Source organism: Caretta caretta, chromosome 4, assembly GCF_965140235.1.
Source record: "Caretta caretta isolate rCarCar2 chromosome 4, rCarCar1.hap1, whole genome shotgun sequence".
In the NCBI taxonomy this organism is placed as follows: Eukaryota; Metazoa; Chordata; order Testudines; family Cheloniidae; genus Caretta; species Caretta caretta.
The window spans coordinates 91,764,028-91,777,383 of record NC_134209.1 but is presented as its reverse complement, the minus strand read 5'-3'; the positions used below and the strand labels follow the sequence as shown (position 1 = coordinate 91,777,383).

Here is a 13,356-nt window from a genome sequence, read left to right as displayed (position 1 = left end):
ACCTGTTAAGTATGATGTCTGAAAAACAAATTTTATAAAGGAGATAAAACTAACAATTTAATATGTTGGATGAGTCTTTCATATAGACAAAAGCTGTTCCATATAAAGTTGGATAGAGGAAATAATAGACTTAATTCATTTTTAGTTGATGGTCAATATCTAATTTTTATTGCAAGCACTGAAGATGTGGGAAAAGGTGAAGTACTCTATGCTTTTTTTGCCTCGGTCTTCACAGACAAGGTCAGCTCCCAGACTGCTGCACTGGGCAACACAGTATGAGGAGGAGGTGAGAAGCCCTCAATGGGGAAAGAAAAGGTTAAGGACTATTTAGAAAAGCTGGATGTGCACAAGTCCATGGGTCCAGATCAAGTGCATCCAAGGGTGCTGAGGGAGTTGGCTGATGTCATTGCAGAGCCATTGGCCATTATCTTTCAAAAATTTGTGGTGATTGGGGGAGGTCCCGGACGATAGGAAAAAGGCAAACATAGTGCCCATATTTTAAAAGGGAAGAAAGAGAACCTGGGGAACTACAGACTGGTCAGCCTCACTTCAGTCCCTGGCAAAATCATGGAGCAGGTCCTCAAGGAATCGATTTTGAAGCACTTGGAGGAGAGGAAGGTGATCAGGAACAGTCAACATGGATTTACCAAGGGCAAGTCATGCCTGACCAACCTGATTGCCTTCTATGATGAGATAATTGGCTCTGTGGATATGGGGAAAGCGGTGGATGTGATATATCTTGAATTTAGCAAAGCTTTTGATACTGTCTCCCACAGTATTCTTGCCAGCAAGTTTAAAAAGTATGGATTGGATGAATGGACTATAAGGTGGATAGAAAGCTGGCTAGATTGTTGGGTTCAATGGTTGGTGATCAACAGCTTGATGTCTAGTTGGCAGCCGGTATCAAGCGGAGTGCTTCTTGGGTCGGTCTTGTTCAACATCTTTATCAGTGATCTGGATGATGGGATTAATTGCACCCTCAGCAAGTTTGCAGATGACACTAAGCTGGGAGGAGAGGTAGATACGCTGGAGGGTAGGTATAGGGTCCAGAGTGACCAAGACAAATGGGAGGATTGGGCCAAAAGAAATCTGATGAGGTTCAACAAGGACAAGTGCAGAGTCTTGCACTTAGGATGGAAGAATCCCATGCACCGCTACAGTCTGGGGACCAACTGGCTAAGCAGTTGGTTCTGCAGAAAAGGACCTGGGGATCACAGTGGACAAGAAACTGGATATGAGTCAACAGTGTACTCTTGTTGCCAAGAAGGCTGATGGCATATTGGGCTATATTAGTAGGAGCATTGCCAGCAGATCGAGGGAAGTGATTGTTCCCCTCTATTCGGCACTGGTGAGGCCACACCTGGAGTATTGTGTCCAGTTTTGGTCCCCGCACTACCGAAGGGATGTGGACAAATTGGAGAGAGTCCAGCGGAGGGCAACAAAAATGATTAGGGGGCTGGGACACATGACTTATGAGGAGAGGCTGAGGGGACTGGGGTTATTTAGTCTGCAGAAGAGAAGAGGGAGGGGGGGATTTGATAGCAGCCTTCAACTACCTGAAGGGGGGTTCCAAAGAGGATGGAGGTAGGCTGTTCTCAGTGGTGGCAGATGACAGAACAAGAAGCAATGGTCTCAAGTTGCAGTGGGGAGGTCTAGGTTGGATATTAGGAAGCACTATTTCATGAGGAGGGTGGTGAAGCACTGGAATGGGTTACCTAGGGAGGTGGTGGAATCTCCATCCTTAGAGGTTTTTAAGGCCCGGCTTGACAAAGCCTTGGCTGGGATGATTTAGTTGGCGTGGTCCTGCTTTGAGCAGGGGATTGGACTAGATGACCTCCTGAGGTCTCTTCCAACCCTAATAATCTATGATTCCTCAAAGTACAAGGAGGAAAATGACAACAGAACTTTCAAGGCACCTGCAAGTAAAGCTAAGTTACTAGAGAAAGTCAACTGCAGAATTTTTTCATGAGAGATACCTGTCAATTTGTCTTACAATGATCCAGTCAGTGCTGATGAGTCAGTAACATCTTGGATGCAGGGTCTTCTGATCCACTTCTTTCACATAGGAGTTATTGGGGAAAATAGTACTACAGCTGGGCCTGCAGTTCCTTGGGACAGTCACTTTCAATGGTCAGATGCTTCCTGATAATTCCTGGCTGGCTCCTCAGTTCCCTCCACAAAATCTAAGCCAAGAGGAAACTACTACAAGTTTCCTGTTTGTGCTCAGGAAGACCAAATTCAAAGTTTTCTGATGAATCACGCATGGACAGAACATTTGAGTTCCAGCCCTGGCGAAGAAAGCTCAGCTCATTCAGCAAGGCAGGATAAGCAGTGACACCCAAAATGAATTATTGATGGACTCCACAAAGGGAGATTGATCGTTCAGAAAAACCTTCTGTCATAAATATAAAGGGAAGGGTAAACCCCTTTAAAATCCCTCCTGGCCAGAGGAAAAATCCTCTCACCTGTAAAGGGTTAAGAAGCTAAAGCTAACCTCGCTGGCACCTGACCAAAATGACCAATGAGGAGACAAGATACTTTCAAAAGCTGGGAGGAGGGAGAGAAACAAAGGGTCTGGGTCTGTCTGTCTATATGCTGCTTTTGCCGGGGATAGAACAGGCATGGAGTCTTAGAATTTTTAGTAAGTAATCTAGCTAGATATGCGTTAGATTATGATTTCTTTAAATGGCTGAGAAAAGAATTGTGCTGAATAGAATGACTATTTGTGTCTATGTGTCTTTTTTTGTAACTTAAGGTTTTGCCTAGAGGGATTCTCTATGTTTTGAATCTAATTACCCTGTAAGGTATCTACCATCCTGATTTTACAGGGGTGATTCCTTTACTTCTATCTACTTCTATTTCTATTAAAAGTCTTCTTGTAAGAAAACGGAATGCTTTTTCATTGTTCTCAGATCCAAGGGTTTGGGTCTGTGGTCACCTATGCAAATTGGTGAGGATTTTTACCAAACCTTTCCCAGGAAGTGGGGTGCAAGGTTGGGAGGATTTTGGGGGGAAAGATGTGTCCAAACTACGTTTCCCCGTAAACCCAGTTAGAGTTTGGTGGTGGCAGTGGTTATTCCAAGGACAAAGGATAAAATTAATTTGTACCTTGGGGAAGTTTTAACCTAAGCTGGTAAAAGTAAGCTTAGGAGGTTTTCATGCAGGTCCCCACATCTGTACCCTAGAGTTCAGAGTGGAGGAGGAACCTTGACACCTTCACTTCTGCTCTTAAAATAAAGAGCTGACTTAGCTGTCATGAGGTGAAGTGCTGTCTCACTTCATCTGGAAAGTGGAGTTGGTTGTAAGAAGAATCCATGATAAGAGAGCAATGTCAAAAAATCAAAAATACATTGCATAGCCTTTAATAAAGTTCACTACTTTATAACCTCTGTAAAAACAGTATATTTCAGACTTCCAGGCAGCAAGAGCTTGGGAGCACATAACAAACTAAAGCTGTGAGGCTTTATGTGTAGTGTTTTGGGATCCATGCGACTGGTCTGCTATTCTTATCCGTGAACACCTTGGCACCATCCATGCAGATTGCAATCCACCACTCCCACTGGGTGTGGAAATCTTTGACTTCTTCCTGCAATGTCTTGAATAAAGTAGTCTCTTGTTGTTTGTCCTGGCAAAGCTGTATATAAGAGTGTCTGCTTTAATAAACAATTGGAAACATACATTGCAACACTAGAAATTATGCAGCACCAGATATATCATTTAATTCATGAAGTTCTTGGGCATCCTCAGCCATGTCACTAATATGGTACAAAAGAGTAAAGCGTAGCAAAAATTTTTGGACAAAAGAGTTTTAGCAGAGAAATGTAGATCTGGATAGACTAAAACACATTGTGAATTAATGTCAAATTTGTCTAATTGTTTTGGTGGGGGGTGGATTAAAAAAAATCACATTTTTAAAAATGCAATATTTCCATTTTTCAAATAAAAAAAGTAAAATAAAGCCTCAAAAATGAAAGTGTTTCATTCAATCCAAAACAGAACTTTTTTTACTTTTCAGTTTTCCAGAACATTAAAATATTTTTCCCCCAATTTCCCCCCCTCCGATCAGCTAGTGAACCAAAAAGATCAGTTGTTTGCACAGCTGTACATAACAGTACTATTTGGAAAACGGCATTATTTGGTAGCAGTTCAGGCCCTATACTTTTTAAAACCGATGGAGCAATGTTATTCCACCTTTACATTGTTGTATGGTTCGTAGGGATACCTAAAAGTCCTTGAAGGGTTCTTTGATAACATGGCCACACCAAGTAATCAAGTCTTGTTGGATTTTTTTTGAAAGCTTCCGGTTTTCTGGGGGGTGGGGAGGGTGAAGTGATACGTATTTGTTTTTTAAATCTCACAGTAAATTTGAGGCTTCGTGATCTTGGCTGCCAACATTTCAGAACACATTCTACCCTGTGGTCAGGGATCAGCACTGTGTCCGTGGTAAAAATTTTGAGGTCTGTGGTGATTTTTCAAAAAATTTAATGACTGAATGACATAACCGCCCTTCCCCTCCGCCCCCCCCCATGTACATATATATATAACAAAACATTTTGTATGGGACTTCTATTTTATATAAGGAAATCCAGACAGATGGGCACACATGCAGATACAGGTTCAATATTGTATTATTAGCTGAAGCTCTAGGAGTTTTCTGCATACACTCTCATCTTTCACTAGACTACACTAATCCGCCAGCTGGGATTCTCAGGTTAAAACAATATGGTGTATGTCTTTAAAGGTATATCCCGTTACAGAGCTGACATTGTTTATACTTTTTTATTACCAAAAATGTATTGATACTTTTTTTTCCCAAATGTTTGTTTTTGCATGACCTCCTATGACCCCCTGAGCTTCCTCCATGACTCCCAAAGGGCTTGCACATTATCCCAAGGGTGGCTATCCCTATATATAAACTTGTAGTCACTATTATATTGTGATTCTTCAACCACAGGCTATACTGAAGTGGAGCATATGTGGAGAGGCTGAGCAGCAGCAGGGTACCTCAGAAGCATTCTGGCTGCCTTGGCTAAAAAGCAAAAAAAGGTCTGGGAAAGTTCCATTCAGGAGAGAGCGCTCTGGCCCCCTTTTACAGAGTATCGTATGGGCTCCACTTCTCTTGCTCTGCTCTGCTCTCTCTTTCAGAAAGGGATGAGGGAGGTGGCCCTAGCTGTACCTTACGGTGACCCTTTTGGAGATAGACTTGTATGCAGGAGAAAGCTCCTTGCACATCACCTTCTACCCTTGCAAATAAGCTTCAGGGCCTAGTTCTGCTCCATTGAAATCACTGGAAGTTTTTGCCATTGTCATTAAAGAAAGCAAGGTTGGACCCTCTCTCCGGGTCTTTAATGAGAATTTATTTGGCTCACAGTGGTCAATCATAGTAGCACAAAGGCACAGAACTGAGGAGGGGATCTGCCCCAATGGACTTTTTTTTAGGTTTTTTTTACTCTTTTCTGTAATAATTCATACAGGAAAGTGGGGCTGTCACATATAGGAGAATTATGTCAGAAATAGCACTCCAAGGGTGATCACAAAGTTGTGTAGAAGTATCACTCACAATAATAATAATAATAATTTACACCTGGTTATACTGTGCTTAAGTTATGGGATCTGAACAGCTTTCAAACTAATCTGGGAAATTTTCCAAAGGAGGAACAATTCTCCAGCCACTGCATACAGACAATTCCCATTGACTTGTCTAGGAGTTGATCATTTGCAGTGGCTGGAGAAGTAGGCCTAGGAAACTGTTTCTGGTGAATTCCTATAATTATTATATTTTCCCCTCAATAACTGTCCCAAACTCCCATTATCACTAATAGAAGGTATGTAGATATTTTGAAGAGACAATTGTCTCTGTATCTGTGCTTTGTGTCTGTTTTGCTAATAAACATAGGGATGATCAGATCTGGCCTGGAGAGGGCCAGATGGTATGTACATTTTTAGTAATATTTACAGAGTATAACACATTTCTAACTCACCATCATCTGATAAGATTTATATCCAGTGGCTGAAATGAATGATTAACATATACCAAAGCAGTACTACTGAGCAGGGTAGTACATGCTATGAAAGATAACTGGTATGTTATGATTTACACAAAATAAATTGCAAAGAACATATAATAAACAATGTAAGGTGCCAAGATGGAATATGTGCTGATGGTAAATCAGGGAGCTCAATGTAGTGAATGGCTGTCTTCTGAAAAGATATATAGCACTGCATAGTAGCGGACATTAGAGAATCTTACTTCAGTAATAATTGGACATTAAGATACAGCTACAATGTTGTATGTGTGATATCGGTGTATAGTGTAATAGAGCTGAACTCTTCTGTACCTCTATGGATGAATGTTTGTGGTAAGATAGTGGTCCTAGATTGATTTGGCTGACATTCAAACAGTTGAGAAGGTGACTGGGCATCTCCTTTTTATAACATTTCCTTCATTCTAATCGTGTGTGTGTTAATAGGAACCGACAACTTAGAATGAAGCAATAATTATGCTTAACTTAGCAGTCAAATATTTAGTGGTTATGTTGTTTGTTCACAATTGTTCTTAACGGGGCACTACAATGGTAAGGATCAGTTTTGTGAGAATCCTTCCCCTTACATAGAAGAGTAAGTTCCTTTTTGGACAGCTTCATCACTGTGATTGGCCCTGCATTATGGTGTGTGAGCACGTTATTTTTAATTGGACATTTGCTCATTCGTGTTTTTGTTAAAATTGCCAATATATAATTGCTTTACCACATGGGTGCTTTATTGGGTTGCTGTATTTTTGTCTGATATCCTGACTCAGGCATCAGGGAAAACATTCCTCAAATGCCAGCCACTCTCAGACCATATATCAAAAAATCTGAAGCTGTCCAATGATTGAGCTCATAAAACCTATCCAAATGAGCAAACCAGTTAAGTAAAAATCTGAGCTGGATTTAAAGATGTAATAAAGCATTTTATAATCTACGCAGCATGGACTTGTTTTGGATCCAGGTTAGAAAGTAACTTCAGAATGCTATTTTTTCCTTCTGACGGAAATAACAGACTTGTGAAGGGCAGTCCACAGTGATGTGGTGGGATGTGAGAAGTTGTCTTGATGACGCACAGTAATCTGTGCCTGTCACAATTGGTAGGAAAAGATTTATAGAGGACATCCTGAAAAGCTGCTTCACATGACAGAAGAAGCGATTTCAGTTCACTGATGTTATCTGTAAGTCCCAAAGAAACCAGCTTTCATGCACCAGAAGAGCATGAGTATGAAGCTAAGTTTTTCTGTGATCAGTAGCCCAAATTGAGTAAATGCTTTGTTTTCCTTGTCATTTTTTTCAATAGGTGCAGGCAAGTATCTGGGTAACTCCATTATGTCACTGTATGGTCCCTGGTCCTTACTGAGAAGACGAGCTACAGTCTCAGGCCACAGTCAGAAATATTTAGACATTCAAAAAATAGCACTCTTGACACTGAAAATTTAGATGCAAACTGAAAATAAACTGCTGGGAGACTGGATTGCCATCAGACACTGACATCACCTAGATCAAAAAAACTTGAATGCAAAATGAGCAAATGAGAAAGCCCTTCCAGCTCAGAGAAACCCTTTTGTGGAGATGGCACAGCATCTTCAGTGGTGATTAAACTTGAAGCTACTTTTCCAAGCTAAAAGAAAATATAGTGGTTAATTTCCTGAGCCCATAGGTAATATAGTCTTAAAGGCCCCAGATGTGTGTTTTACATTATTTTTCTGCATCAACATTACTTGTTCCTTCTGTTTCTTTAAATGAAAATTTGGACAATGCACAAAGTTGTTGTTGTGGGTTTCCTGATTTTTATGTGTGTGAATGTTTTGCATTTTAATCCTGACTGTAGGCAAACCCGTCCATTGCTGAAAATAGCTCAAATGCTCCTAGAACAGTAGTACCAGCCAGCAGCTGAGATTCATTTACTCTCTTATCCCCTTCCCTGTTTCTCCCCTACAGATTCCTGGATTTGACTTAAACTTAAACCTTTGTAGTGCAAACCTTTAAAAAAGGCTAAATAAACAAGAACTGCATGTACAAGGGAAGAAGCACTTACTTCCTCTGCACTTGAGAAACAGCCAAGCTGGTCTGTCCGGTAAGTCATATATATTTTTTGTTAAACATATGTTCTATGTTTTCTTACTGCACTCATGACTGACTTTCTTGATGATCTAGCTAATATTCAGAGAGAACCTGCCACTTATTACTAGTATTTCTTAGCCATATGTTCTATTTCTGTACATAAGTGCAAACCCAATTATGTTGTACAGAGGCAAGAGTCTAGGTCCTGCTTTACTGTGCCTTTTTTGAGGCTCTCTGAAATATTCATCTAAAGTTGTATGTACTGCATTTTAGAATGGGCTGGGTTGTAAATTTTAATAATTTAGCTCTCAGGTTGTATCCAAATCATAAGAGAAGATCTAAAGCAAAACCCCAGATCACTGTATTTTTAGATTTCTTCCTGCTTTTAGTGTTTGAAAGTTAGTAGAATACAATCAACTATCTAAGTAAAGAGAATTTCTCAATTATAGCACATAAATCCTCAGTGTTTAAAATCATCTTTCCCATTGATTCACTAGTGTTGCTTTGTTTGCTTGTTTGTTGCATGTGGTGCAGAGACAATATATAATCTAAAACGTTAACACGTGCAATGTAAAATTTAATTTTTCTTTCACTGATGTTAATGTATGCACCTAGTTAATCTGTGGTGTTGGCACGTTTACCAGCAGGCTTCTTTAACCTACTCATAAAATATTTCTGTAACTGCCCTTTACTCTGTTATAAGGATACTTGATGTGGCTTACAGTTTTCAAAGTGCTTTGATCTGTGTACTTCCAACATAACATTTAATTTGATTATGGGGTGTTAACGTATCTTGGGTGGGGGGAATGTTTTGCTATGGTGATATGACAACACCTTCTGAATAAAAACTTTGATTTGTCAACTACATTCCTGTATTCTTCCTTACTATGAACAAAATGAAGAAAATGTCTAAAAAAGCAAAACCAATTCTTCCATTTCTGAGATCAATCACTTTTTCGAGCTTCGATGATCAGCTTCCTGCTGCATGCTATGACTTCTCTAAGCAAGAAGCTAGCATTAAATGACAGCTTACAGAGACATAGTCCATCAGCTCACATACACTCTGGACCACTGGCTTACCATAATTACTATGTTCTTGTGTACTGTATGCCTCAGTTCAGCATAGTTGGTTTTTCAATCTTTGCCATAGAAAAACCTGGAATTAGAGTTCACATTTTAAAAAAAAGTTTCTTGAAACCCTGGGCCATATGTCAAAGCAAAGCTACATTTAAAAATACAGTAGTGTTCTGTCTTAAACTTTTCATGAGGGGAAAGTTGTTGGGGTCAATTCTTTTATTGAAAAGCTGTGACCGGGCATCCTAACTCATTTAATTTAATTTTCAGTTTACTTTTTGTACAAGAAAAATTCACATAAAGTTATAAAGTGTGTATATCGTTTTTATTGTATAATATATATATTTGGTAAAAAATATAGACTTGTATAAAAATTAACATCTTGGGTGTCTTGTGATATTTGTTCAGAAATGCAGGTTTTGGTCAGAGCCCTGTGCTAGTGTTTCCCACTGCTATGGGAGACCTGGATCCCATTCCTGGACTCTTGCTTGCCCGGGCCACCAGGTGTTGATAATTCTGGGCAGGTAGCAACCTCAGAGCTGTGCGGGATTTGCATCACTCAGCAGACACACCTCTGGCTGATTGACTCTTCCTCACCTAATAAGCGCATTCAGATAGCTAGTGAGATGATGCATAATAATCCAGTGACCTGGTGGTTATTTTGTCCATTTAAGTATCAGACTAAACCACCTTGTCAAGCTACATTCCAGTCTCTGACCAAAAGGAATCAACTGGCCTGTGCCTCTCCGCAACAATCTGTCCTTCTTTGTGCCTCAATGCTGGGCCACCCCAGCCACCTTCTCCCATCCACTTCTCATAAACCACCTCTTCTACTCATCTAGAGCTCTTCTCTCCTACCTACTTGTCTTCCTGAACAGTGAGCCTGTTGCCTTCTTATCCCTCACCAAAAGACCCCACTTCCTCTTCCCCCAGCTTGATCACTCTTTTTTCACTGATGTACCCAGCTTTTCCAACGTGCAGTAATGACCGCTTGACTTATCTGTTAGCCCATTTGTGGATGGCCCATTATGAAGAGGTTTTTAAGGACCTCTGAAAGGAATACTGTTTAGAGAGAAGGTTGGTTGCTGTAATATGGTCCCCTGTGGAGTGAGCACGTGCTTGTAGATGAAAGTCAGGAAGAAATGTGTGTTTCTCCGCAACAGAGCCTTTTGGAGAAAAAAATACAACAAAACTATATTCTTGGCAAAACTTTCCAAATACTATTTTTTATCAGAATAATATCTGAGTTATGTAAAGTAAGTGTGAAGGAATGTCTATAACTGGGAATTTTCCACTTTAAAATGATGAAACATTTCATTAAAAAAAATTATAGTCAAATAAAATTGCTCAGGAACTGAGACCAAGTAATGCTAAATTTCAGGTGAGCATTAATTTTTAGGATAAGCTCCAGCAATTAGGAGTCAGTATGTGAAATGCTGACACAATCTGAATTGTAGTGGTGTGAATGTGGCACCAGAAGTAAATCAGCTGAATGAAGGAAGTCTCAGGAGAGCAATGGAATGTCTTTCTTTGCTTAAATATACCTCTGCATTCATGAAGAACACACAGTAACATTTTGTGCAGGTTTCTCCCTTTGACAGTGTGTCTTTGTTCACTCTCCAAAGGTGATGTCAAATATGTCAGTGAAAAAATAATAAACTTCCTGGTTTACATTTTTTATTTTACTTAACTGATATGCTCCCAGGGAGCCTTATAAGTCTTGAATAGCCTAGTGCTGTTACTTGTAATGCAATGTGTTTGGAGAGTAAAGGATCACTCAGAGCAGTTAGTGTTGGTTGAATAAACAAATGTGACCTGTCACCACTGTCTATAAATTTAAACAGAGGAGTATGTGTAAGCTTTTGATAATGGAGCCTACACATCTGATCAAATAAGACATCTCAGAATTTCCTTGATTTGTTCCCGATGTACAGGTCTGTTTTCCAGATACAGTGATTGCTTTCAGGATGTGTTGCTTCTAGAAACAATTAAGGTTCTATCCTGATAGCTAGGAATACTTGTGTAGTAAGAATTTTTCATGCTGATAAAGAATTTGAATTTAACATCTGTTCTGCCATCAGTGAACATGGGTAGCTCCTGTGGAGATTACTGTGAGTTACACACACTTATCAATAGCAGAGATTAGTGGGTATTTGTTCTAACTGAATGTTGTTTAACGCTATGTGACCATGTTGAAACAGAGAAAATAAGACTGTTTAAAAATAGTAGAACAAAGTATGCAGAATGGCTGAAATTCATCCATTGTGTGAAGGGCAGCACGCTGCCCTCTTTACTACTTAAGGATCAGAGTGGGGATGCACCAGGGTCAACTGGCTGAGCATGTCTGCCTATTTACTGCAAGCCACAAAAGTAGTCTCCGCACTGGGCCTACAAAGATCAGCACAGAAGGTTGAGGGTGATAGTGGATAGTTCTGGGACAAGCCCAGGGCAATGGTTCAGCATTGATATAGATAATTTGCCTCTATACCCAAGACAACTTGTGGAGAGGGATGCAGCTGCTGTTGTACCCTAGTAGTCCCTCTGTATAAGTCAAGTAAGGATAGCAGCTGCAGAGAGCTAATAGCCCTGCACTGGTGGCACTTCTCATACGTATAGCTGGAACACTCAGGTTTTATGTCGGTGGAATAAGTAATAAACTTGATTCTTCTTTCACACCATGGTGGAAGTGAGAGCAGAATCATGCTCACTATTCTTTATTTCTATTCACTCGTGTTATGGAATGAACTGAATGAAGACCAGATAGAGCTGTGCTGTTTGACTTCAACAGCTGGACAGCTATTTGTCATCTAATAAAGTCACAGAGTCACAAATTATGTCCTAATGTAGCATCACAGTGTTTACTTTGTCTAGTTGCACTGTTGCAACTCATCATCATTATGTAGAGCTGTAATGTTGTGACGTGATGGCATATTATGTAAGAACTTCATCTTTTCTCCCTTCACGCTGGCTGCTGGGAAAGGGGCTCCCCTTTTTCTCTTGTTCCCCATTACTGCCTTGTGGGAAAAAGGACATTTCCTCTTCCTTCTGTCTCCTTGGCTTGGGAAACACCCTTACCCCTGGAGGGGCTCCAGTCACTTCAGAGCCAACAGAGTGCCATTAAGACAGAGGGTCTTGGAGAAAGACGTCCTGATAAGCCTTCTGCAGTTTGTGGGGAGTGAGTTAAGGTTGTAGTACCTTGTCTTTACAATATAATAGTCATCTGGTAGTGAGCAAAATTGACTGCAAAATTGTTTTGATGGCGATCTTCTTCTTTTATATGCTCATAACTTTCCAAAAGAACTCTTACCTTGTGGGCTGAAATTTCTGCTGTTTGGTCTCTGAACAGATGGGAATATCCACGATAGAAAACTTTGACTTTTTGGCCAAAAATCTAAAACCAAAGTAGTTCAATTTGTAAACACCACTGTGGTGCTTCACTGAAGGTGTAGTTTAGGTAATTCATACTCCTATTCTTCTCTACAGGCAAAAGTCTCTGATCAGTCTATCTTTCCCATGATGCACCATGGTTTCCCCTCTTTGTGAGGCAAGGCAATGCATTATGGGAGTACTATGGTCATGGTGCATCATGGGAAATAAGTCTGACTTGGCAGCCCAGCCCAGAGGAGAATGGGGACATGAAGCATTAAAACTAGAATTTCCACGAGGCACTGAGATGGCATATCTGAATTGATATGTTTGTTTACAGCCAAAATATTTTGGTTTTCCAATGAAAGCTGGAGACTTTTCAGTTCTCAGACATTTTTTCGTGAAAAATTGACATAATTGTGGAAAGTAGATATTTTTTCCCCCAAAAAATAGTGTAATAGAAAACTCAATTTCCCATCAAAAATAGTTTCATTGGAAAATTTTAACCAACCCTAGCGTATGGTCTAGTTTGAAAAATATTGATTGGTTAATAATATGTAGCTCTTACATAGCACTTTTCATCATAAAAGTAAAGTTATGAACTATACTGAAAGCTATCTTAACTGTGTGTTTCTTCTTATAGAGAGATAAGGCATGTATGTGCGCATTTTTTTAAGTTCACACCTAAGTGTGTATCTATTAGGTGCATCTTTGAATGTATTTTAGTAAGCCTCAGTTATCCTTAAAGAATTAATGACTTAAGTTCATGTATAAGAGTGTGCTTGTCTATGTATATTAGTAGTTTAATGACTAATGTGTGTCA

The 13,356-nt window shown here is 39.9% G+C and overlaps 1 protein-coding gene across 37 annotated transcripts in view; it reads left to right on the top strand.

The window, feature by feature from the left end:
* The window catches only part of SORBS2 (sorbin and SH3 domain containing 2), a 405,939-nt gene that overhangs the window by 164,776 nt on the left and 227,807 nt on the right, over positions 1–13,356 (top strand). For all 37 annotated transcript variants that reach the window (XM_048847985.2, XM_075127865.1, XM_075127864.1 and 34 more), the window contains one exon: positions 7,971–8,106. The gene's annotated coding sequence lies outside the window, so the exon portion shown is untranslated. The remainder of the gene's footprint in view (positions 1–7,970; positions 8,107–13,356) is intronic.